This window comes from Callorhinchus milii, unplaced genomic scaffold (assembly GCF_018977255.1).
Source record: "Callorhinchus milii isolate IMCB2004 unplaced genomic scaffold, IMCB_Cmil_1.0 Scaffold3, whole genome shotgun sequence".
Taxonomy (NCBI): Eukaryota; Metazoa; Chordata; class Chondrichthyes; order Chimaeriformes; family Callorhinchidae; genus Callorhinchus; species Callorhinchus milii.
Window position 1 is genome coordinate 74,162,551 of NW_024704744.1, and position 24,036 is coordinate 74,186,586.

The 24,036-nt window shown below is 40.9% G+C and overlaps 1 protein-coding gene across 4 annotated transcripts in view; it reads right to left on the bottom strand.

Annotated features, from left to right (window-relative positions):
- Positions 1-22,375, bottom strand: part of LOC103181680 (ras and Rab interactor 2) — a 68,747-nt gene extending 46,372 nt beyond the window's left edge. For 2 of the 4 annotated variants that reach the window (XM_042332864.1, XM_042332862.1), the window contains exons 1-2: positions 22,073-22,374; positions 2,097-2,179 (exon numbers count right to left, since the gene is read on the bottom strand). The gene's annotated coding sequence lies outside the window, so the exon portion shown is untranslated. Of the gene's footprint in view, positions 1-2,096; positions 2,180-6,851; positions 7,035-10,367; positions 10,447-22,072 lie in introns of all 4 variants that reach the window. The other 2 variants (XM_042332863.1, XM_042332865.1) reach the window with 2 other exon arrangements.
- Positions 22,376-24,036: the final 1,661 nt, after the last annotated feature.

Below are 24,036 nucleotides of genomic sequence, written 5' to 3' on the forward strand. Positions count from 1 at the left end.
CGCGGCACTCGACGCAGCAGCCACACCAACTGCACCATTCCCCACTACCACCGCAAGAAGCCACCCCGGACCCTGACCCCGGGGGTTAACCTCTCCTCCCTCATCCGCATCCCCACCCTCTCTCCCAACCAACCCACTACCCCTCCCATCCCACACATCCTCCTGCCAACTATCCACTCCGCAGTGGACTTCAAAATGTCCGCTCCATCTCCAACAAGACCCTGGCTGTCAATGATCTCATCCTCGATGAGAACACTGACATCACGGCAATCACAGAAACCTGGATCACCCCAGGTGACACCTTCCCCCTCACTGAGGCCACACCACCCGGCTACACTTACCACCATGCCCCACGCCCCAACTGTCATGGCGGTGGTATGGCCCTCATATCCAGGATGTCACTTGCCCTATCCCCCTACTCTACCAGCTCGTTCCCCTCCTTACTCCTTCCCTTACCCTCTGCCATCCCTCCCACCTCTCTCTGAAAATTCTCTTACTTTACCGCCCTCCAAAATCCTCTCCCACCTTCATCTCTGACATCTCCACCCTCTTTGCTTCCCTCTGCCTCTGCTCCGACCACCTCATCATCCTAGGCGACTTCAACCTCCACTTCACCCCCTCCTGCTCCATCTCCTCAGACTTCTCCTCTCTCCTCTCCTCTCTCAACCTCTCCCTCCACATCCACTCTGCTACCCACACCCACGGTCACCTGCTCGACCTGGTGATCACCTGGGGCTGCAGCATCTTGTGTGTCACCATCACTGACAAGGTCATCTCTGACCACCATTTCATCTCCCTCAACTCCCATATTCCTCTCCCCGCTGCCTCCAAACCTACCACCATCTTCTACCACCCGTGGAAGAAGATCTCCCCACAATCGCTCTCCGCTGCCCTGGATTCCTCTGATCTCCTTCCCCTCTGGCCCACCTCTCGCAACAATCCACTCACTGCACTCATTCTTCTCCACAGCACCCTCTCCACCACCCTCTCCACCACACTCATGGAGGACTCAGTATAATGCTTCATCCACTTGGAGCTTTGAAAGTGCTATGACCAGTTTTAAATGAAAGAAGGATTTATTACAGTAAAGCAATGGGAAGGTAAGAGAAATGCTATCTTAAACCTAATTAACAAAGGCAGTGCAGATGATGTAGTAAATTGAGCTGTAGTTATGGACTGGGAGCTTGATGATTCAAATCCGGGGACACGCTGGTCTCAGCCGGGGTTACGTGGGAGGCTCAAACTGGCTCTGGCCTTTCAGGGTTAGAGAAGAAAAACGGTGTACATCACCCTCTACTGGCTGTACACATTTGTTGCAGCCAAGTAGAGAGAGGTCAGTCTCGACTTTGATGACCTTCCACAGTTGAGTGGCCTCTGGATGCTCACTAACAAGGCTCAACGTGTGAACAATGACCACTTGGGCAGGGGACCAGAGGGCAACTAGCGCCCCAAGAACCACACCCCAGAAAGAGGAGATCATACCAGAACCAGAGATTTAAGTTGCCAGTGGGGGGAAAAAAAGACAATTAGATATTAAAAAAAGTTGTTGAATCTTCTGAATGTTGAACATCTAATTCATTTGAGCTACAAGCCCAAAACTCAAAAACATGCAATAATAAAACAAACCTTACAATGTCTGACTCCCTTGATGCCAGAAGCTGCCTCTTCAAAGATACTTGAATCAAAGCAATGATAACAGCTTGATAATGAGGCTGAAGTCTCTCAGTATCCAGTAAATTCACATGCGTTTCCGTAACGACGTTAGCTCTCCTCTCCGTGACTTTTATTCAAGCCGAAACTGGCATGATACCAGTGAATACCGATGTTAAACTTCAGCTTTTGAATAAGTGCTCTCTGACAAATTGCCAACAAAGATTATCTTAAGGTGTTTTTTTAAACTGGGTTAAACACTGCTTAAAAATTTCCCTGACCAAAACAGAATGAGATGAAACTGTTGGTTACACCTTTGAATGGTGAACTTTTATTCTTAAAAAAAATCCAGGTTTCAAGATAGAAAGAGTTAAGAAGCAGAGAAATACCTTCAATATATAGACAAATAGATTCATAAACAGTAATATGAATCCTATTTTACAAACCTATATTCTGCTGTCTGGAAACATGTGATTCCTTCACCAAATTGTGACATCCTTGAGATGAAAACGCACAGCTCTTCACTCTGCTAATAGAAAAAAAAGTTTTTAACATTCAAGAATTATACATGAAGGTTGTCCATTGAAATATGCTGACTCATAATAAAACTTTATTATTATTTTATTACAGGAAGTCTAGCATAGACTGGGAAGCTGGATTCCTCCCCCACCTTACTGAGGTCCTGATCTAAATTGCGTGATTGTAGTAAAATGATCTATGAGCAAGTTGCTCTTTGCCCTTGAACCCATGCCTCCTCAACTCCCCACCACCTACCGTCTAGTAAGCCAGTCAACTAGATGTGGGAGAATATGGGGGTGTTTCGTACCCGTAAAACAAAATCCACATGTTAGAGAAACTATAAAGATGAAGATAATATAATTTCTATGACCTTCCTTCTACTCATTATCTACAACAACAACACAACAACAAGATTCCATTTATAGAGCGCCTTTCACGTCGGGAGGATGTCCCAAGGCGCTGAAAGATTTCGGGAAAGCAAGTAATATTGTTGGAAGGAAGAAGACTCAACAGGAAGTAATCCTCCAAAGACTCGAAACGAAATTGCCCCGAGGCAAGCTAATAATATCCTAAATGCTGCCAAGACTGAAACTTGAACTTGTGACTTTTTGGTCTGCATGTTGTACATATGAAATATTTTATAAGGATTTTATAACCAAAAGAGCATAAGGATATTATTCAAAGAAATAGTGGGGTCACCACAAGATGAAGGAGGAGGTCTTGGAGTAGAGAATGGACATTTGAGATGGCTAGAGATGCCAATAGCCAATTAAAAATAGCCAATGAATAAAGGGGCCCTGGGTTAAGGAGGTATTAGAAACATTGATCAGTGTCCGTTGATTTCTCACCGCCATCACAAGATTATTTAACGTTTATGTAACATTGGCTGAGAGCAGGATCAGGCTCAGTTTTGATGCTCTCCATGGTCCAATAACCCAACCACACTCACAATCAAGTCTTGTGCATGAATAAAGGAACCAGAGGGTAACCTGAACCCATATAACTGTACCTCACTAGAAGGAAAAAGGGGTTGCAATGCATTCAGCAGTGTAAAAACATTGATTTTTTTCAGTTTTGTTTTTTGTTATAAAATATTTTATATGTAATATTAAATTGTTATAAATATTGTTATAAAACAGTGCCTTCACCCACTTTGCTATACAGGGAGAGGCGACAGATATGTCTCGTTCAGTAAAACGCTGGCTTTGAATTTCTACACAATGGACATTTAAGAGAACAGGAAGGAATAGCAATGCAATGAATAGTATCCTGAAAGAATGAGCTGTTCTACATTCTTCATCGAATCATCTCTTGTGGTGAAGATTTGCCGCTGGCAATCAATTTACCTTTTGTATTGTTACAGAACAGGAATATTCAGGTGGGGGAAATGGGGGAAGGTCACAACAATTTCTAAAGTAAGCTGGAGATTTTGATTCAAGTCTGTAGTCTCCACATTCATTCATACAACATTTATACCTTGGTCACACTTATGTACTTAGCAGGCAGCTGAAAAGAACTGGTGCAGAATCAGAATGGTTAGATTGTGTGTAGAATAGTGTGCAATTGAAAGGAATGGAGTGCGAGAAGATACACATTGATTACCAACTACCAGTGTATTTATTCTCTTACCAGGAAACAAAAGAGCTCCTCAGTTTCAGCAATACTTCTACACTGGCATATCTAGCCATCTCACATATCCATTCTCTACTCCAAGACTGCCTCCTTCATCTTGTGGTGACCCCCACTGTTTTTTTGAATAATATCCTCATGCTCTTTTGGTTATAAAATCCTACACTATTATTCTCATATTGACAGCAGGTTTTTTCATACTGTCTTTTAGCTCTCCTAATCTCCCCCTTTTTGTTTCTTTTCTATGCCTTTTGTATTTCTTTTGTCTTATCTCTGTAAGCCTTAACTTAATTGTATTCCTCCCTTTTATTTTTAAAAATGTAATATGGCTATTCATCCACAGCATCATACAAATCTATAAGTATAACTTTCATAGATGGCTACTTGTGAGTGCATCGAGCTGTTTATCCCTCCTCTCTCAGCAGATTCCTGGTATCTAAAGATTGTACGATAGAAGGTATCTATTAGGTTGAAAAGGGAGAGGAATATTGACTGTGATACAGGATCTTTGTTGGGACCCGCTTGTTCCTTGTATGATCTGGATTCACAGACTCATTGCAAGGTTATTACAATAATAGATGATACCAATGCTGATCGCAATGATGGCTGCTTGTAAGTGCACTGAGCTAACTTGTCTGCTATTTATCCCTCCTTCTCTCTCAGCACCCTCTACTGGCCACCTCTCTTGAGATTTGTCACAAGAGAGGTTTGGATGACCCTTTTAATCTCATTTTTCCAGGTTACCCAGCCTCTAGTTTTTTNGTATTATAACATTAAAGTATTTCTTAAAACATGCAGCAAATAGGCTTCAACCATGTTTCCAGCCTCATTGCTCCTGTGTATTATCTCTGAGGCATGGCCCCTTCAAGCCGCTTCGACCAGAATCTCATGTAATACTCCAGGTTCATCCTGACCACAGCTTCAGATTAATAGATTAATAATGTGTCAACCAAAGTTTTCATTAAACAACTGTTACTATTTGCAAAATCTAGAAGTAGTGAACATTTAACAGCAGAAGTTTGAACTAAGGTAACAGCCCCTCCCCCCCACCAAAAAAAATCCCGATTTAGAAAATAAATTATTGTCTCTTACTACACTGTGAACAAGAGACTTGAGCTCATACCTATATGAGGGGTTGCCCTCCTGAAAGGTTACATAACCTTTCATGGGTTGTGAGAATGTGAAATACAATGCCTGGATGGCTGTAGATGCTCACTTCAATTGTGATGTTTACTTTGAAAACAGATAAATATTTGGGAAGTGAGGGTATTTTAAGGAATATGAAGAAAGGTGGAGAAATATATTAAAAGATCTGCCTTGATTTAAAAGAATGGGGGAATGGACTAGTCAGGCCAAATGACTGTTTTCATTGCTCTTGACACAGAAAATAAAATGGTGTCCTCCAGTGAACTTTGAGTTAAGCGCTCTGAGTCGCTCTCCTGAATGAAGGCTAATATATACCGCAAATGCAAGTTCTTATTGTTGAACTGACACAGGAACTACAATTATATACATGATTGCCATCTCTCTGAAAAAAAATACAGTAAACTCCTGAAAACTTGCCTCTGGGCTGTCAAAATTCCAGCCACATTTACTGCCACATGAAATGCATGGAATGAGAAAGGCCATTCAGCCTAACATATTCCAGCTCCCAACCCACACCCCACCCCCAACTCCCCCAGCCATTTACCACACAAAACCTATTATAAGCTCTACATCATCTCTTCACGAGAAGCTTTGATCACACAGGCGCTCCCTGATCTTAAAAGTTAATCAAACAAAAACTTCAAAATAATCATCCATTCCCACATCACCACTAGTCAGCTTTTCCCTCCTTACCCCACAGGCATAGTTAATATCTTTACCATTTCTTGGGCTTAAAGCTCAACATTGTTTCTTTTGTTTACTAACATTTGCTCGCACACTCAGTATGTGTGTATTCCAGCATTCAAAACTTTCTAACCATTACTGCAGCTTTTGAAATGACAAAGGTTTGATTGATCCGCATCTATGTTGCAAGTAGCTCAGTAAACACACAGTGTAGCTTTTCTGACATCAAGACACAATCACGATGGGACCTGACAGAGGTATTTAAGATTATGAAAGGATTCGATAAGGTTGGACATTAATGGCTGTTTCCACTTGTTGACGAATCTAAAATGAGACGCATAAGTATAAGGTAGCTAGTGGAAGGGAGTTTGGCAGAAACGTCTTCACATGGAGTGTGGCAAGAATGTGGAATTCACTACTGGAAGCTGTGGGTGAAGATCATTGTGTTGTGATCAAAAAAGCATCAATATATTTAGGAGAAAACCTGGATGCCTATGTGAGGGAAAAGGAAATAGGGTTTGCCACTTCTTGAAATGACAGCAAAGAGTTCTGCCTACACCTACAGGATCCAATGACTCAACTACTTTTGATCCTTGCAGAATACAGTAGGGGTAAACTAAACTATTCTTTGTCTACTTTGGTGCGGTGCTGAGCAGCTGCATCGGGGAGGGGGGAGTGAAAGAAACCAATGTGCAGCTTCAAAAGCAATTGAAATGGATATAAAAACAAAAAGCCAGACATCAACTTTGTGGAATACATAGCGAAAGCATAGTATTTGAACAAACTGAACTGCTCGGATTATAATACAAGTAGTACACCCTAAGTCTTAATTTATTATCTGAAAAGGGATAATTTCAGCAAAACTGATAATTTCAGCAAAACTCTATTGTCCATAAGATACATTCATTGTTCTATTGGTTGGTCAAGAGGGACCCAAGATGACTATCTACAATTTCCCTCACACCGCATCCTCCCCCAAAACTAAAAGAAACTAGATAGCAGCCAACATGCCAGTTATCAAACACATTTAAGATCATTGTTCCCTTCACAACCCTGAACATGGGATCTCTTCTCCTGCTGAGCCCACATTTGGAATTAATTTCCCCACAGAACGTCAACCTGATCATTGTAATTCAACAAGGAGGAGTTTGTGCAGAAACATTTGGTATTAGTTGTTTTGCTGACCAGTGGTGTCAGCGTGCAACAGCAATAAATAGTCAAACCTGTTTTCAACAATCTTTCAGGGGCTGGGCCAAAGTGATCTTCATATAAGGGTGGCCTCTGAGTAAAAGTTTGTTGATGTGCAAACTGGGATATCTGGACTGTTCCAGGGTGGTTGTTAATAGGGGGTGGTTGTTGAATGGAGGTGGTTACTTGAACAGCGTCTATTCACAGTCAAACTGCAACTACAGAAAGAAAAATAAGGTGCAAATTGAAAGAATGAAATTAATAAATTCTCCTATTTTTCAATAAATCTAGGTTGGAAAAAGGTAAACAGGAGCTATTATCACCAGAGGTGAGTAAGGCAACTACATTCAGGATTAAATCATAAGAGAGCATGGTGTATTAATGGACGGGGAATAGAGATGGTTAAAATGTTAACAGATATTTTAAACTCCAAAAACCTGAGCTGATTGTATCTTTTAAATTGGTTATTAAAAAGGATTTATGCTATTGGAACCCAAAGTAAGGAACAAGAAAAAGTGACTCAAGATCATCAAGACAGACCATGAACAACTTGTCCTGTCATGTACTTCCCACCATTCAATTACTCTGAAGGCAAGACTGGTGAATTACCACCCATAATACTTCCAAAGGCAAAGCTTTCTCCCTAACCCTCAAAAGCACCCAAGTAAAATCTTAAGCATAATATCAGTCTTGCGTGCACTTACAATCTGGCCCCTTATAAACATTAAAGGGACTTTCTTGTAGGAGTGATCATAGTGATCAGGAGCTGGATTGCCAGCTGACTTTTTCTCTACCAGTTATACAACTGTCCCCGTCCCAGATATGATCACTTTACACAACATGTTATGTTTCTGCTCATTTAATGCAAAACAATAATAACAATTATGCAATAACAATAATCTGATTGAAATGTACAATTGCTGTTACAGCAAAAGTAACACATAGACAAAAGATGTGCATATTGTGTATTTCTGATGTTGCAAGTCAATGTTTCACTACATGTAACAAATTGTTGCAAACAGTAGGACCATAGATACCCACAATGGTTATTAAAACGATTAATGAGCTTTCAGTATGTTTCAGTGGACAGATACAGATCTGTGCTTGTTATGTGGGTTTAGTAGGAGTTTGCTTCACTGCAACTGTGAAGCAAACTCCTAAAAGGGCTGATTGGAGAATATAATAATAATAATAATAATAATAATCCTTGCATTTGATATAGCGCTTTTCACGTCGGGAGGACGTCCCAAAGCGCTTCACAGAACACACTGTAAAGTGAATTGACTGTATATTTGTGGGCGAACGCGGCAGCCAATTGCGCACAGCAATGTCCCACAAACAGTCGTGGATTGAAAATGACCAATTTATTATTGTTTTTGGTTTTGGAGGGATTATTATTAGGCTCTGTGTGGAGTAAGGAAACTTGCCCAAGGTTTCGCCCTGCCTGGAATTGAACTCAGGTCTCTAGCTTGCAAAGCGAGTGCTCAACCACTGAGCTACAGGACTCCACAAATATAGCAATCCACCATGATTTAGTCTCAAATTACTAACTCAACTACTATTGTACTTCTTGCAATATAACATCTATCAACTTCAGAATACTAATTTATCAAATAATACAATGTACCCTATAAATCTAATGCATAATTGACAGCTCATCTTTCAGTAAATGATAGGAAGATAAACTTCAGATATTGTAATAACAAAGCCCATTTATTGTAACACAAATGGAGTGCAAATGTTTCAGTATCATAAACATTATTCAGTTGTTCCTGCTCACAAATTCTGGCAAACTGATTAAGACCAGTCTGCAAGAATGCATTAAGATATTAGAGAATTGATGCTATATTTGGCAAATGATAAAATAACCACACAGATAAAAGCTCTGATGTTTCTTCATATAAGGATGAAGGCAGAAACTACATCTAAACTAGTGAACTATTTATGTCGTGCTCAGCAATATTCGCGGAAGTTTCTTCCAAAATGTATGAAATAAAACTTGAGGCAACATAGTTGTTGGCAGTATAATTTATGCCTATATTTCTTAGATATTCTGTGCACATGACTTTTAGCTGACACACATAACCTTTCAAATTCTCAATTTCTCCTGGATGTGTGGATTGGTTTCAGTCTATTCCAATATTTCACTAATCAGTGATTTGTTGCATAAAGTCTCCTTAATAGCTTCTACTTATAAAGGCCACATGATTACAGGGCATCAATTTGAAATAGTTAGCAAGGGAGCAAAGTTGGGAGATTAGGAGGAATTATTTTTACATAGTTAGCTGTTAGGTTATGGAACGTGCTGCCTTTTGCAGCAGTCATGGCACGATTCATACTAGCTTTCAAGCGGGTACAAGTTAGATATCTAAAAAGGAATAATTTGAAGGGGTATGAGAAAAGGTAGGTCAATGGGAATGAACAGGTTGCTTTTTCAAAGAGACAACACAGATATGATGGACTGACAGGTCTTCTGTACTGTAAATGTCTTTGGTTCTTACATAAGATTTCTTACTGACCAAAACAGTGCGTATTGTACAACAGATTTGAGATCATGTTTTAATTGAAATATATTTTTTAACCACAATTCGTAACTTTCGATGATTGGATTGTGCATTTTTGAAAATTTCCTTTGAAACGTGCAAATCCAACCCTGGATTCCAACAAAATAGTAGTTCAAAGCAATAGCAGTACCATATCCCTGTAGCATGCATACTTTTCTTAAAGATGACTGTGTTAGTGGCATTGAACTATAAAATAATAATAATCCTTGCATTTGATACAGCATCTTTGAGACATCTCAAAGCGCTTCACAGAATATACTGTAAAGTGAATTGACTGTCTATTTTGTGTGCAAAACATGGCAGCCAATTGCTTACAGCAGATAGATAATGAATATAGGTTGGAAGATCCCATTCTCTTTCCAATGTGGTGGTAAAAAAGCAGTGAAAGGAAACAAGAGGTGGAATATGGTTGCTGGCTATTACATCTTCTGAACATTTCCCCTTATTTTGTGTATGCCCTACACTTAGGGGAGGGAAATCCCCCTCTTTTTATATTGCACTGTATCAAGTTTTCTCCAGCACGGTGAGACTGAGTACCCAGGTTGACAATTCACTCTAGTATCCTGTCACTCGTGATCCAGATAATGGGAAATGCACAAGAGTGAGCTATGGAAATTTACCAGGTTTTTTCTCTGTCAGATGCCTCCAATGTTTTTTTACTACTGATATTGAGATGCACCATGTGGGGGATTAATTGCAGGCATGACTTCCTGACAACAAACAGGAATACAACACGTTGCACCAGCTGCTCTTCAATCATACAAATTGTTGGTATAATGCATTCTGATTCTTCGAGAGTAAAAAGTTGTAAAAACATGTTATTTTACATTATGAATTTCTTAAATGAGTTGGTCCTGCCTCCTTGCCGGCTATGAGTGCAAGCCGAGGCATCTGTCTACAAACCACATACTACTTAACTCAAGATGAAAATAGCTTGGAATGCACAGCTGCAGTAGACTCCTCCTGCCTCCATTCAAAATGACGTACCTTGTCAAATACCGGGAATGGATGGAGAGTTGGTGAAGGCAGATTGAATATAAATGTGGGGAATTGTGAAGTTATTCACCTAGGTAATAAAAGCAGAAAAGCAGATTATTTTCTGGAGGGGGAGAGACTAGATAGTGTCAGTGTTCAGAGGGATTTGGGTGTCCTTGTACACCAGTCACAAAAAGTTAGTATGCAGGTACAGCAAGCAACCAGGAAGGCTAATGGCATGTTGGTGTTTATTGCAAAAGGGTTAGAATACAAAAATAGGGAAGTCTTGGCTGCAGTTGTATAAGGCCTTGGTGAGACCGCACCTAGAATACTATGAGCTGTTTTGGTATCCTTATTTAAGAAAGGACATACTCGTCTTAGAGGGGCTGCAGCGTAGATTCACTAGGTTGGTTCCTGGGATAAGGGGGTTGACCTATGAGGATAGGTTGAGTAAACTATGCCTATATTCTCTGGAATATAGAAGAATTAGGGCTGATCTTATAAAAACATATAAGATTCTTTTGGGGCTTGACAGAAGAGACAGTGTGGAACTGTTTCCCCTGGTAGGAGAATCTATAACTAGGGGTTACAGTCTTAAGATTAAGGTTCAGCCTTTTTGAACTGAGTTGAGGAAACACTTCTTCACTCAGAGGGTAGTGAATTTATGGAATTCTCTATCCCAGAAGGCTGTAGATGCTAAATCCTTGAACATATTCAAGACTGAGATTGATAGATTTCTAAAGGATAGAAGGATTATAATAAAATAATAATAATAATCCTTGCATTTGATATAGCGCTTTTCACGTCGGGAGGACGTCCCAAAGCGCTTCACAGAACACACTGTAAAGTGAGTTGACTGTATATTTGTGGGCGAAAGCGGCAGCCAATTGTGCACAGCAATGTCCCACAAACAGTCGTAGATTGAAAATGACCTATTTATTATTATTATTTATTATTGGATTAAGGGATATGGGGATAAGGAGAGCAGATGGAGTTGGGTTAGAAGATCAGCCATGATCTTATTGAATGGCGGGGCACGCTCGAGGGGCCGAATGGCCTACTCCTGCTCCTAATTCCTATGTTCCTATGTTTGAGATGCAGGGGAGGGCTGGGGTGGGGGGTAGATAACTATCAATATTTATTTCCCCACCAATGGAGAAATAATTCCACCTGGATCTTGATCTCTATTAATGTAACATTTTAGAAGGAACTTCTTCATCTACTTGTATTTTTGGCCCTGTTTTCCACTGATTCTCTGATCTCAAAAGAAATACTAACAACACTTTAAGTTTCTACATTTGTTCGTATCTGTCCAAGGCTTTAAACCCTCCTGCCATATCTGGGGCTCAAACATCTCTATCTTTTCTTCACAACCTTTATTCACCTTGTTTTATCTATACTGTACTACTGTGGATATTCCTCCTATGAGCATTTCTCTCTTGTCCCACCTATATTGTGTTGCATTTATTTTGTTGTATTGATAATTATCTAACCTTTTTCCCAAACTCAGATCTTTTTGCTTTTCTTTCGAAAAAAAACACATGAATAGTTGAAGCAACTTGTGAAAGCATAAAGCACATAATGTTCCTTTACACACAGCCAGCAACAGTGGGGTCAAAAAGCAATGAGATTTGCTAATAACAACTCAGGGTCACTAATGAGGAATCCTGCTAATAAGTTACGGTTGACTTGCTCTATTCCAAGTGCTCTGGGGTGCTGCCCTGTGTGAGGACCTCTATATAAATACAAGTTGTTGTTGCTAGCTGCTCGTGAGATCTATTGATCTCATTTGGGAGCAGGAATACCACAACATACTCTCTTTACCAGCAAGATTTGCCATTAGCAACTCGTACTGAGGCCCTATTTATGAATCTTGTTGCAAACGACCACTTTTTTGGCCCCGATTTGTTTTTCAAAACAAATTTCGAACAGCCACTGAAGTATAATGTTCAATATCTAAATCCAAAAGCATGAAGTTGTCTTAAGTTGTCTATAAATGAAGCCCACCTGATAAGTCTGTCTTACAATAATTTTCATGTCAAACATAAACCGAACAGGTTGCAATACCTTCCAAGCAGTACCAAACAAACTATGCTGTGGTTAAAATAAAATGTATTCCAGATGTCTGCAGTGAATGTTTTATTGTTAAGCATTTGAGGAATGATTTCATCATTTTACCAAAGCAGAACTATAAAAATATTTTTAAAACAAAAATGTTTTACTAGACACGATTAAACACAACTTGGGTACCAATTGAATCTATGTATTTTATTGCTGTCAAAGATGAAGTGCATGTGGCAGATGCAATTTGACCAATCATTCACAGACTCAAACAAGAAACAGAATGGACATTCACACAGCTTCCACCAATTTACAACTTATTACTACAAGAATACTTGTGTTATATATAGTACTCATCACACTTGCATCAGTCCATGATGTTAAACATTTTCAATAATCCATTTCCGTTGCTTATAATGAGAAGTTTAAAAAAACTCTGCACTTGGTATAGCATCTTTCACATCGGAAGAACATCTAAAAGCATTTTGCAGGATTTTAAACACAGCCATCAATTTGTGCAAAACAATGTTCCTCGAACAACAATGGAGTGAATGACCAATTTTATTTGGGTGGATTGTCAAATAAAGCTAGCCAAAGTATTATTTTTTTAAATATGGAAATTGTAAAGGCCCATGGTCCATAGCGCAAAAAGCCCATCAGGTTTGAAATGAGTAGGATAGAGATAGATCAAGTGAATAATAAAGGGATAGCTACTGTGAATTTCCTTAAGACATTTCATCCCTATTCATGCTATAAAACATTATGCTTCTATTCTTAAGCAAGTACTGTAGTGACAATAAAGGGACTGCAGTTGAATAAAATTCACTGCTGTGTACAAGTTCCACTAGATATCCCTTTGGACACAGGTTGTGGTTGTTTTTTTACTATACACTGTGCAGCATTTTACAGGGTTATACCATCTGTAGCTCCAAGTGGGAATACCAACAAAGTCTACCTAGATCTACAAGTTAAGTAAAAATCAGAAAGTAAGAAAGATCAAGACTAACAAAAAATTGCCATTCAGCCCACCCACATTCCCACCATTATTCCTTCATCTTACACTATATCCTGTGAAGCGCTTTGAGACATTTAAATGACATGATTAGGCGCTATATCAAATGTAAGGATTATTATTCATTTACCCTTATGGATTAAGTCAGTTTTATTTTAAATGTTACCAATGATTTGCTTCTATGATAAAGGGCAGCCAGCATTTCTTCCCGGATGCAGTACAATCTGGGAATGTTTCTTTCCACTTGGGTGATGCAGTATATTTTTATCCTTTTGTGTAGTTACTCTGGAAACTGCATTGTAACATTGCAGTTTCAAATAATTAATGGCACGGGGCAAATCCATTGTCAATTACTGAAATGAGGGTTACCATTTGCCCTCAGGTGCTCACCTCTACAAAAGCAGTGTAATGATATGTAGCGTAGGGAACATTAATCCCTTTGTGGGTCCACTATACAAAGAGAAACCCATAAGTCAAAGAGACACATCAAGCAACAAGAACGGAAGAAGAAACAGAACACATTTCAAATACAACAGAAATCAAAGGAATGAGAATTTTTTTTACAGTAATTAAATACACTTATTTGCATTCTTAATATTTTTCAACATCATAGAGTAAATAAATCAACTGTAGCATACAGCTTTTTCCCCTCGACCGCAAGTCACGTTTCACAGGTTGTGGGAAACAACATTAGATAACAGTCATAAGCATGTACCTGTTCATTTTTAAATAATAAGATGAATATTTTCAGCATTACAAAAGCAATGACAGCTCTTTTTTAAAAATAACGAAGCTTCAAGACTATTGCTTTTGAATATGAAACCACAAAGTTCAAATGAAAACAGCCTACAGAACACATTTGTGGCTGGATAACACTGAGGTTAAACCAGATATGTAAGATTAATGCCTGCAAAAGTAGAAACGAGTCACAGTGGTGCTTTAAACAATCATAGATTTTAAAGCCTTCAAGCTTTACTATACCTCCAGCTGCATCCAACATGTATGACCATTTGAGACGTGAAAAACATGACGAATATGTACAGTTCACTTGGTTTCACCTTAAAAGCTGAATATTAAACTTGCATGTGATCGTTTCAAACCTTGATAAATATCATCTCATTATTTCACTGGTTGACTGTTTCAATTGTACTTTTGACATCCTGCAGCTCTATGGGTCTAAATTGGCACAGACGAATATAGTTTGCAAAAAAGTTACTCTTAATGATTTTCACTGCGGTCACAGTGAACCCCAGTGCTAATCTCAACCACTCTTCCACTTTTTCATCTGCTAAACAAATGTACAATTATAAGTTTGTAAGTTTCAATTACAGAGCTAATTTGTGTGGATTCAAGGACATTTTCCCTGCTACAGAAATACCAAGATACTGTATAATACAAAGTAGTAAGGAATTATTTTCCTTTTATTCAAATTAAAAGCCTACTTCCCTTCCTTTCTGTGGGACTCAAAACCACAGAGATCAGGAAGGTCTCAGATTCAATTCCTGGTCTGGGCGCGGGGGGTGGGTGGGTGTGGTGGGAAAGGAAATTACTCAAAGTTCCTGCTCCGGTGACTATTCAGTTAACATCAAAGGAAAGCACGTATATGGGTTCATGAAATGAACACAGGATTGGGTTAGGCTAATATCTCATTCTACTCCCACCATTTGTTTTAAGTAGTTTTTAAAAAAATGTTGCTCACTGAGAATCACCTTTGAAATACAACTGTGAAATCTCCAATTGAGATCAGTACAAATGTAGAGAATGATAATCACCCAGCGTGGTGTCAGCGAAGACCGCTGAAAGGTGCAGAGGTTTGACATGGCAAAACTGCCGATGAACCATTCAGTTACAGACTTACAAGTGGATACTTGAAGACGCAAGTTTAGCCCAAAGACAATGACATTATAATTGGCTTATCTATGAAGGGTGCTACATAAATGCAAGTTGTTGTTGTTTATGATCACTCCTGCTAATAATTGCCTAGCTAGAATAATAAATCTTATATTAATAAAGCTTCCTAAACGCCAAAACATCTCAAATTGTTTTGCTGGTAATGCCTGCCAAGCTTAGTGACTGCGTGCAGACAAATGTCCAATTTATCTGAAGCATTGTTGGCTAGTATACCAGGAGAAACTCCCTTTGTATTGATAGATATTGCCAGTGGATCTTTAACATCCACTTCACCAGGCAAACTGGATCTCGGTGTAGCATCTCAACTGAAGGATGGAACCTCAGACAATGCAGTAACCTCAGTACTTCACTGGAGCATATGTCTAGACGGTGAACTCAAGTCCTGATGTGGGGCTTGAACCCATAATCTTTTGTCCCAGAGAGAGAGTGCTGAGCAACTGAGCCCAGGTGACGCCTAGCCATATGCTCCAGTGAAGTACTGAGGTTTACCTTGGAGTGTCCAGTTACTCAAAGTTTAATGTATATAGGTTTGGGGAGGGGGGGATGAAAATGGGTGTCCAGTGCATGTCTTTTTAATTGAGAAACCTAGATGAAAGACCAGCACCAATAGTGCAGCACACACAAACCAAAAAGAGTTGAGAAGGACAGGTAATCAAATCCTGTAGTAGTTGTAAGGTGATGGTAAAATCCTGTAGATTGTAGGATGTTAGAAGCCCGTGGAAGGTAAGGTGCCCCACAGTTCAAGGATCCTGGGAAAGAATGCTAGTTAAGAAATATTAGAGAATAAGTAACAGTGCAATGAGCTGTGAGGAAGATAAGTAATATGATCCATCTAGTGCTCAGAAAGACCAAGAAATGAAAGGTTGCTAGTAGCAATTACCACAAGAGCATTGATCAAAGAATTTGAAAATAAGAGAGAGAAAGTAGAGAAAGAACTCTATTTTAATAAACAGGACAAGATTTCTATGCAATTAGCTGTTCAGATGTCATGATATTCTGTGTATCTGGGCACTGAAAAATGTACATTTCACACACACACGCATGTCTTACACCCAATCACAGATCTAATCACAATCATACCTTTTTTTTNACTTCCTCTGGGTTTTACCTGCGTCCTAACAATTAATAAAAATCACAGAGTATGAATTTTTGCGGGTTACAAAAACAATGCTCAATTTAGGTGTTGTACGGAAATTGTTAATTTGAAAACTTGAGACATCTCTATTGTACTCTCCCCTCCATCACAAACACACTGACACCAGGACTTCCACTTTTGTTTTTGTACACCAGGCTCTTTTACTGGAATAGAAAAGCAATGATTAAATCTAAATCGCAGTTCTGCCAGTTCCCATTTCCATTATTTTCCAGACATAAAAGCATCTTTTCTAAACAATTTTGTGTTACTTGAAAGATAGTTATCCTGAAAATGCTTAACATATTTTATAAAGTTTTATACAGAAATTTCTGTAAATTTCATCTTCTACAACTATCCATTTCTAGAATATGGCAATAATGTTGTGACATTGATTGAGTTAGATATTATATAAATTACTTTTGTGTGTCAGTCTGTCTCAGTTAGAAGCACACTTACCTGAGGCAGAAGGTTGTGAGTTCAAGCCCACAAAAGGATTTTGAGCTCATATAGTCTAGCCTGACACTCCAATAAAGTGCTGAGATGCACTGCATTATTGGAGGTGCCGTCCTTTGCATGAGATATTAAACTGAGGTCCCATCTGCCTGTTCAGAATCACGTTAAAGATTCTGCGTCATTATTCCAAAAGAAAATGTTTTCTCCTGAGGTCTTGGCCAACAAACCCCCAAATAAAATTGATCACTTGCTTCATGGCTGTTTGTGGGACAACTCTGAGTGCAAATGGGGTCCTGCACTTGCCCATAAAATGCACACTTTCTAAACTTTACAGTATATCCTGCAGCTTTGAGAAATCCTGCTGATGTGAAAGGCGCTATATCAAATTTTAGAATTATTATTAGTATTGATTCACACACACACACTTCTGATGTAATTTAAATACTATGTGTAAAATCAACAAGAGTCAAATTAGGAAGTCCAAAGATATTCAGAGAGAAGTGGTTATGTTAACGTATAAGCCAGGAACCAGGAGATCCAAAAGAGAATTTAGGAGGAACTACTTCATACAGAAGGCAGTAAGATTGTGGAACTCACTACCCAGAGTGCGGGTGAAATCAGAGAGTATAGATGCATTTAAGAGGAAACAGGATATTCACAGGGAGAAGGAATTACAAGGGTGTGGGAGGAAGTTTTCAGTGGCTAAAGACTTGTATAGTGTATAAACACCAACACAGACTAGTTGGGCCAAATGGCATGTTTCCGAGTTGCACAAACTATTAGTTCATGGGAGCACACTATGGCTCTGCACTGTGAGAAACACTGCGGATGTGGGAGAGACACTGCGGATGTGTGGGAGAGACACTGCGGATGTGTGGGAGAGACACTGCGGATGTGTGGGAGAGACTTGGGAGTCCTGTAGCTCAGTGGTTAGAGCACTCGCTTTGCAAGTGAGAGACCTGGGTTCAATTCCAGGCAGGGCGAAACCTTGGGCAAGTTTCCTTACTCCACACGCCTAATAATAATCCCTCCAAAAAAACAAAAACAATAATACATTGGTCATTTTCAATCCATGACTGTTTGTGGGACACTGCTGTGCGCAATTGGCTGACGCGTTTGCCTACAAATATACAGTCAATTCACTTTACAGTATACTCCGTGAAGCGCTTTGGGATGTCGAGAAGACGTGAAAAGCGCTATATCAAATGCAAGGATTATTATTATTTATTATTACTGCGGATGTGTGGGAGAGACACTGCGGACGTGTGGGAGCACCTCTTACCCATCTGAACGTGCAGGCACCTCTTTTACAGTAAAGAAAGCCCCGACCACCACCCCACCCCCCCCTTTATAAACACTCTAAAATTGATTTAAAAAATTGTTAAAGATAAAACCCGAAAAATCTAATTAATGAACCTTGAAAATAGGAAGCCCTAATTATACTAGAGATATCCCAAGATACTATAATCCCCTGATACATTGTACTTCAGATATAAAAGACACTAGATCATTTCCAGTACATTTGGAAACAATCATGATTCAAAATACCAAAAAAAATTAAATTCTGCATACCCAGAAACCCATTGTTCTCTATTTCACCGGCATTAGAAAATGCTGTAAAACTCTTCCAACGTAACTACCTCAGGTCAAACTGAGCCGGACACACCAGGAAGAAGAATCTTGGTTCAAATCTCTGGCTCTGCAAGTTAGTTGATGTCGGCTGGGTTTGCAGCTTTTTGCTGCAGCATCCTTTTGCTATAGTGGCTCATGGCGGAAAACATATGTCCATTTCAATATGTAGAAATGAGGCTTACTCTGTCGCCTGCCAACAAAAATAATTGACATTTCTATACTACCTTCAACATAAACAAATGCCTCGAATTCTTCACAATTTTTCAATAATTTGAAGTGAACTGAATGCTGTTTGGAGGTAGGTGCAGCTGCCTCCTACACCAGCAATGTTAACATAACATAACATGTAGGAGCAGGAGTAGGCCATTCGGCCCTTCGAGCCTGCCCCACCATTCAATCATGGCTGATCTTCCAATCTAACTCCAGCTAATAACATAACCTTGCCTTATCCCCATATCCCTTAATCCGTTTTGCAATAAGAAATATATCTACCTCAGTCTTGAATATGTTCAACAGCCCTTTGGGATAGCGAGTTCCATACATTCACCACCCTTTGAGTAAAGAAGTTCTTCTTCAACTCAGTGCGAAAGAGCTGGCCTCTGAATTTAAGGTTGTGACCCCTGGTTTTAGTTTCTCCAACCAGGGGAAACAATCTCCCACTATCTACTCTATCATGCCCTTTGATGATCTTACAGGTTTCTATAAAATCCCCTCTAATTCTTCTACATTCTAGAGAATATAGGCCCAAATTGGTCAGCCTATCCTCGTAACTCATCCCCTTCATCCCTGGTACTAACCTAGTAAATCTACGCTGCACCCCCTCCAAGGCAAGTGCACCCCCTCCCAGGCATTTGGAATTCAGATTGATTGCTTCTTGTCTAAATGTTCCACAAACAACTAGACAAGAAGCAATCAATCTGAAATCCAAATGAATTTAGATGAGGAGAAATCCCTCTTTAAAGCAGGGGTTAACTATCTTTTACCTGAACACAAGTGTAGTGAATGGTGTTACGTGGTCATTCATTTAGTTTTTACTTTGTGTATAATTAAATGTAAATGACAATATTCCTGCTTCTTCCTCCAGAATGGAACAGCCAGCCAGCCTGCTGACAGTCACTGTTTAGACTCCCACATGAAGAATGGTCACTTGGGAGAGGGCGGCTAGTGCTCTGTGGAACCGTACCCAAGCAACAGTAAGTGGCTGCAAAAAACACTATATTAACAAGAGTGAAAACCCAAATCAATGTGGATTCTGCACTTTCCGAGTTCAATCTCTAATACTAAACCACAAACATTTTTGCATTGAATTAACTCAATCTTAATCCTAAAATACCACGGATTTGCTGAGGTTGCAGCCTTGTACTTTGTAACAACAATGGACAATGTTATAGTTCTGGTTCTTATTCATGTTGTTGTTAGCAGGAAATAATAATTTTTTGGGAGGGTATATACAGTCTTATCACAGTTATAATTTCAGCCCAAGGTTACAATAATTGTTTATCTATGCACAAAGGAAGCACAGCCAGAATGCTCTACATATTCCCACACTATAATCATACATAGTCTACACTCAATTATATCCTGTGCAGCAATTCTCATCTTTCACCACACAACAAATCAAAGATAATGTTTATGGAGTTTAAATGTAATCAGACGCTTACTGGGAATCTCAGAAGACCACATGTTTTCTCTAAATGTTTCATGCATTAATCTTTAAAAGGATCCCTGATCCCCGTCTTGTTCTTACTCAGCATTATACAAATGTAATAGATACTTATGTAGGTCAAAAGTAACTGTGTAATGGCCAATAAATGAAGCGATTTCAGTTCATACCCACAGCAGTTCAAAGGCTGTTGTCTGCAGTCCAGTTCCTATGCTGTCAGACAGCTGGGATCACACAGCCTTTGTCTGCTTTCCAGTTAAAGACAAACCTTTGTTTCTTTCTTGGATTCTAATTTCTACACAAGGAAACCTACTTGTTTTAAAAGTAATAAAAGTTGTTGCCGGTAGGAAAGAGCCACAAATCCCAAAGCAACTCCAGAAGATTTACTGTTTCCCGTGGCACTATAATACAGCTGAAGCATCTCTACAGAGAATAGTGGCATTGAGAGTCGTTGAAACTCATCATTGCTGCCACACAAGAGTGCGCGTTTGATGATGGCACGAATGGGATTAAGGAAATACGAAGACTTACGAAGTTATTAACCGTGAAAGCGTAACCACATTTAAATAAACCACAAAGATTTATCCTTCCCATTGTTCACCAGGTCACAAGTTGACCATTTCATACATTCATACCACCATAAATGCACAAACATCTAGTCTGTCGACTAACTTCTTCAATCAGTTCACTGTGCGCAATGCAACATTATGCATGTTTCTAAGGTCACCTTTATCAACCGGACTGAATGATAATTGTTTCTCTTAATACAGAACGCAGCTCTTCGGGCAAGTGCCCCTTTTGTAGGAATGTGTGAGCGCAGTGATAATGTAATGTCCTCTGCTGGTGCGGGGAATACATGCGCTGTTGTACAATTGTGGTACAGTCATTGGCAAGACAGCCACAACATTAGCACGTTACCAAACTTGTATTGATGCATGTTCTTCACACATACAGCATCCATTGTAAGGCTTTCCAAAAAGATTACATAATTCCCCCCCCCCCCCCCCCCACCCCTCCCCTCACAGACATGCTTTGAGGCTCTCAGCTGCAAAAAAAAAATGCCAATCCATCTCCCATCACATATACCCAAACATCTACATACATATACACACACACACACACACAAGTGGCTCAGGCTCCTTACACATACACCTCCCAAACCGACTTACATCCTAACCCCCCACTACCCCATCCAAAAAAGCAGCTCATAAACAGTACCCACCTATTACAAGAGAGAGGGGAGAGAGGGGAGAGAGAGAGAGAGAAACAGCAAGTGAAGTCCAGAGGGGCAGCTCATTCCTGAGCAGTGAAGCCGCTGCTCATTCACCAACTGAAAACAAAAGGCACTGCAGACAAAGGCGCAGGATATCCCCCCCAGAAAACTGCGGGCTCTCTGTATTTGGTCAGGGAGAGGGAGGGGAGGGGGTGGAGGGGAGGGGGTGGTGGGGAGGGAGGGAGGGAGGGGAGGGGGTGATGGTGAGGGAGGGGGGGAGGGAGGGAGGGGGTGGTGGGGAGGGTGGGGAGGGGGTGGTGAGGGAGGGAGGGGAGGGGGTGGTGGGGAGGGTGGGGAGGGGGTGGTGAGGGAGGGAGGGAGGCAGGGAGGGGGTGGAGGGGAGGGGGTAGTGAGGGAGGGAGGGGAGGGGGTGGTGGGGAGGGGTGGTGAGGGAGGGAGGGAGGCAGGGGAGGGGGTGGTGGGAGGGGGTGGTGAGGGAGGGAGGGAGGGAGGGAGGGAGGGGAGGGGGTGGTGAGGGAGGGAGGGAGGGAGGGGAGGGGGTGGAGGGGAGGGAGGGGGGAGGGAGGGGAGGGGGTGGTGGGGAGGGGGTGGGGGGCAATTGCTTAGAATAAGATACCTGGCAAATGGAAGCTGGAGTCGTCTCGAAGCCGACTTGTTGTGCTTTTATTCTACTGTTTCCAGTCTGTTCACGTTGACAGATGCTCAGAGCTCTCTCTCCCTCTCCCCCTCTCCCTCTCCCCACGACCTGAGACTCCAGCCTTGCAACCAAGGCGCCCGCACTGCGCAAGCGCCACTTCCACTCTCTCTCTCTCTTTCTCTATTTCTCTTTTCTATTTCTCCCCCAAACAACAATCACAAAAGTTTAGAGAAACAAAAAGTGAACTTTGGTCAAACTTTTCACATGGTGTGAGGGAGAGGAGCAGTGGGGGTGGGTGGGGTGTGTGTGTGTGTGTAGGAGGAGGAGGAGGACAAAGTTTAAACTTTGTTTAAACATTGATTTTTGGCAAACATGGGGCAAAGCTGAATATTTTCTTGCAGATCTCTCAGTGAGAAGGGGGAAACAACAATGTTTTTGCTATCTCATGCCTTTCAGCATGAAATGCCTGAGAGCATTGCCAGTCTCATGCTCTTCGTGGAGCCCCAATGCTCCCAACAGATCAGGGACTCTTCAAACAAATATTCCATTTATTCAGTTGGAACAAGGAACTTTTAGCATTTTGCTTTTGCTTTTGCTTGTTGTGAGTATTTATTGTTTGCGTGGTCTGGTAGGTGAGTCAGCGACGAGAGGGCATCAATTTAAAATAATTAGCAAACGGGGAGATTAGAAGAAATGTTCTTTTTTTACGCACGCACAAAGAACGGTTAAGGTACGGAATGCCCTGCTGGGAGCAATTGTTGAGGCAGAATCCTTATTAGCTTTCAAAAGGAAATTAGACAAAATAGCTTAGTAAGTAAACTACAGGAGTATGGGGAAATAAAAATAGAAGTCGCTGGGGACACTCAGCAGGTCGGGCAGCATCTGTGGAAAGCGGAAAGTGGGTTAACGTTTCAGGTCGATAACATTTCGTCGGAACTCATGGGGTATGGGGAAAGGCAGGTAAATGGGACTGAAAGGATTGCTCATAAAAGAGCCAGCGCAGACATGATGGGCCGAATAGTTTCTTCTGTGCTGTAAATTGATATGGTTCTACGGGAGGACAGTGCAGGCAAATGGAAGATTACCATTAAATGAAGAGTGAATGTGTTTAAACAAGGCCCTTCCACACATAAAACTTTTATCTACTCCAACCACTCCTAACAAGACCAGTCGACGTGCAGTAATGTTGACAGCGCTACTCCAGTTTCTGTTGAGCTGAACAATCACATCCAAAGAAGTAGCAGGAGTACTACTGCATTGAATCTAAGATACAACAGTTGAAAAACAGATTTGTTGCTTTGATTGCGACATCCGCAATTTGCAAACTAATAGTCGCAGTTAACACAATAATCAAATTTGTAAATATGTGCAATGTTGTTCAGCAAGGCTTTTTCTGTTGACTGACATCTGGTGACACTTCCTGGAACTGCACGTTTACCACAACAATAACATAATTACATTTGTGTAGAGCCTTTCACATTGGGAAGACGTCCCAAGGCATTGGACAGTCAGAGTTTCGAACCCGAGCTGGGGGTCGCGATCGGGGAGAGTGGAGGGCAGGAAGGGGGAAACCAGGGTGATCGAAAGCACGGTCGAAGAGGAGGGTCTTGAGATGAGTCTTGAAGGAAGCAAGGGAGGGCGCGAGGCGGAGGGACTGCGGGCTGGAGTTCCAAAGGGTGGCAGAAGGCCCGCCCATCAATGTTGGGGCGGGCGAGGCAGGGGATGTGAAGCAAGCCGGCGCCCACTGAACGGAGGGAGCAGGCAGATTGGTGGGGGGTCAGAAGGTCATTTTGGGAGTGAGTTGCAAAGATTGAGGATATAGAGGTTGAAGGGCTGGCGACCAATGTTAGGATGGAATGAGTGACACGTGAACAAAGGTACAGGCAGAAGAGAGCTGGATGAGATGGCACACGTAGTTAAGGAACATAAAGGTAATTCAAAGT